The following is a 3,894-nucleotide window of genomic DNA, read 5'->3' as shown; positions in this document are numbered from 1 at the left end:
GGTCATAAACAGATCAGTGCTTCACAGCGCATTGAGAGTGGGGAATCTCGTGCGTCGAAGTCTCAGGTGCCGTCCCCTTTAGAACTGATTTGATAGGTGGCTAAAACAAAGCACCAAAACGACATAAAAACGCTGCCTCACCATTAATTTTCGCTGCTGCTGTATTTTTGGGTGTGCCTGTACCACTTCCTATACCAAGCGGAGTCACTGTAAGGGTTCTGTGCTGCGTTGTGTTTTCTCCAAGAGCGTGTGTCTTCCACTGTTACACCAATGGAAATACTTCATTCTTCAAACAGTTAACATTTTCTGCTGTTGTATTGCAGATTAACGTAAATGAATTGACGCTTTTCATTTACAAACTGGAAGTTCAAAAAGAAACATTTTTGTGAAATTTTAATTGGCAGTTTACTGAGTCGTGATGAGACACCATTTAGCCGTTTTGTCAGTGGTAATAAACGACTTCAGCCCTTGCTGCAGAGTTTTTTTATGGCTTGCGTTGTTGTTCTGTGTTTTTTCATATTTCCCATTGTCGTATTTTGTTGAAGTACATTGTACGAAGGCTGAAGGAGGAAGGTAAGTTAAACTTTTCGTCGGCAGGATTCAAAATGGTTCAAATGACTCTGAGCACTATGGGACTTAACTGCTGAGGTCATCAGTCCCCTAGAACTTAGAACTACTTAAACCTAACTAACCTAAGGACATCACACACATCCATGCCCGAGGCAGGATTCGAACCTGCGACCTTAGCGGTCGCGCGGTTCCAGACTGTAGCGCTTAGAACCGCTCGGCCACTCCGGCCGGCTCGTCGGCAGGAGATCTGGGTTAGAGTACTACTTAGGATAGGCTGGTTTGAAAAAAGCAGTCCACTGTGTCTGTACAGAAAAAAAAGAAAAAATGAAAAAACAAAAAAAAAACGATGTTAGCATTCGCCAGTGAAATCCAGGAACGTGATCCTTCTGAACAAAACTAGAAATGTGTGCGAAGCTTTTTTTATATACGCCGCCTGAGAAGGAAATGAAGCACCCAGACAACAGAGTCGGCTGTCAATATAACTTTGTACACAGAATCGATTGATACACCAATTATTAGACTTGCAATTCTCTGTGTTATGTTCAACGGTTACCAGAGTGCAATAGTGTTGCTCGTGTTTAGTGTTAATACCAGGTCCGATAGGATGTATGTCGGACTTGAACAGCATCAGCTGTTGAGTGATCACTGTGAAGGACATGTAGATGCCAGGTACTCACGTGAGACAGCGTTATCAGCACCTGACAGAGTTCGAAAGGAGAATCATTGTGCGCCTCCATGCGGCCGACTGTTTGAATCGTGCAATTTCCAGATTCGTGGGGCTTTCGGATGTGGCAGTGGCCCAATATTTGACTGCATGGGAACGTGAGGGCAGGCAGACTCATATTCTCACCACTACAAGAGAGGATCTACATACATACTCCGCAATCCACCATACGGTGCGTGGCGGAGGGTACCTCGTACCATATCTAGCATCTTCTCTCCCTGTTCCACTCCCAAACAGAACGAGGGAAAAATGACTGCCTATATGCCTCTGTACGAGCCCTATCTCTCTTCTCTTATCTTTGTGGTCTTTCCGCGAATTGTAAGTTGGCGGCAGTAAAATTGTACTGCAGTCAGCCCCAAATGCTGGTTCTCTAAATTTTTCTCTAGCGATTCACGAAAAGAACGGCTCCTTTCCTCTAGAGACTCCCACCCGAGTTCCTGAAGCATTTCCGTAACACTCGCGTGATATGATCAAACCTACCAGTAACAAATCTAGCAGCCCGCCTCTGAATTGCTTCTATGTCTTCCCTCAATCCGACCTGATAGGGATCCCAAACGCTCGAGCCGTACTCAAGAATAGGTCGTATTAGTGTTTTATAAGCGGTCTCCTTTACAGATGAACCACATCTTCCCAAAATTCTACCAATGAACCGAAGACGACTATCCGCCTTCCCCATAACTGCCATTACATGCTTGTCCAACTTCATATTGCTCTGCAGTGTTACGCCAAAATATTTAATCGACGTGACTGTGTCAAGCGCTACACTACTAATGGAGTATTCAGACATTACAGGATTCTTTTTCCTATTCATCTGCATTAATTTACATTTATCTATATTTTAGAGTTAGCTGCCATTCTTTACACCAACCACAAATCCTGTCCAAGTCATCTTGTATCCTCCTACAGTCACTCAACGACGACACCTTTCCGTACACCACAGCGCCATCAGCAAACAGCCGCACATTGCTATCCATCCTATCCAAAATATCATTTATGTAGATGTGCACCAAGCACATCGTAACCCTTTCGTATGTGCGCCTGCAGTTCGGCAACCAGTAATGGACACCTTGCAACATTCTGCGCCATCCTGTACCATTGGTCAGAGACTAGCACCAGCCGGCTACGGCTGCCGTAACAGCACAACTCAAACGGCTGCGTTTGTGGTGGTGGCGCGACCGAGAAGCATAGACTGCTGATGAAAGACGTCACATTGTAGTCAGCGATGAATCGCGGTTCTGCACTGCCTCAGATGACCGTCGACGGCGAGTATGGCTGTGACCTGTTCTCCCAGTGCTTCGGAGAGGCACAGCGGTGTTGCTAATGGTGTCGTGGTGCGTGGCTGGTAGTGATTGGCTGCACAACAGTACATACGTCCGGACATCTTGCGTCGCTGTGTGTTACCTCTCATATAACGGTATCGTGGTGCCAATTCTCAATACGACAATGGCACTTGTTGCTATGAATTGCCTTCGTCACGTTGAGGTACCCCCCAGGCCAGCGACGTCCCCAGATCCGTCTCCGATAGAACCTGTGTGGAACTAGCTCGCACGTCTACTCCTTACCACTGCTGGTATCCAGGATACTAAAGACCTGTTCCAACAGTTGTGAACTAACGTCCCTCACAGGACGGTACAGCGACTACGTGAACCCTTCCCAACCGGATCACTGCACGCATCCAAGCAAATAAGCTCATACAGCTAGTCGTTTGCAAATTTCACTAAATTTTGCGATCGCTGAGGTTTATATCACATACCCTCGCAAACCGTGAAGTTTCATTTCGTTTTCTCCTCCTCTTCTAGATGCATTACGTTTTTTGTCAATCAGTGTGGCGTAATTGCCGTGTAAGTCTGTTGTGCTTTTATACGAGGTTTCAGTGGGATTATATGTGTCATAGAGATCTTTTTTCGTCGTTGTTGAGTTACGCTAGGGACAAGTAAACAGTCCGTTCTCCGTGGATGGCATATTGATATGAAAATGGTCGGAGATTCGTCATCGCACTGCCAGAATGTTTTCAGTGGAGTTGCACTTCTCTGTGACACTGATGTTGTTAAAGAGGCTGTAAGAGTGACGGACAAAGAAAATTCTGCTCTGTTACAAGGAACATGTCACCTCTGGAGTGATGGAAAATAATATAGGAAAGCAAATCAGGATGTTCGAACCATCGTCTGCAAGATACAGAACTCTGTAATTTGCCGTTTTTTGCGTCTCCCAACTCGCTCTTTTCTTGACTCGTGTGGTGCATAGTCAGTAATCGACAGCTTCGAACAGCATTTCCACATGTGCCTTTAAGTTGGAAAGCTTTCTGGTGTACTCACTGAAATATTTGCTAATGCCTCGTTTCAAATATGTGAAAATAATTCAGTCTCTCCCGGCCTATTAATTGATCGAATCCCCGCGGTCCGTGGTGGGGAGATACAAGTCAGGCGTCACCACTGCTACTGATGACGACATGTCTGATCGCCGGAATACTGAGTCAGCAGTACACCCACTATCATGTAAAAATAACGTTGCTGCGACGAGGGATAAATGGCGCACCGTTTGCAGATACGACGCAGCGGTAATTTCTGATCCAGTCCATTAGAGAGTTGCGGTTATCTTCA

The sequence above is a fragment of the Schistocerca piceifrons genome, chromosome 5 (assembly GCF_021461385.2).
Source record: "Schistocerca piceifrons isolate TAMUIC-IGC-003096 chromosome 5, iqSchPice1.1, whole genome shotgun sequence".
NCBI lineage: Eukaryota > Metazoa > Arthropoda > Insecta > Orthoptera > Acrididae > Schistocerca > Schistocerca piceifrons.
This window is presented reverse-complemented; position numbering follows the sequence as displayed.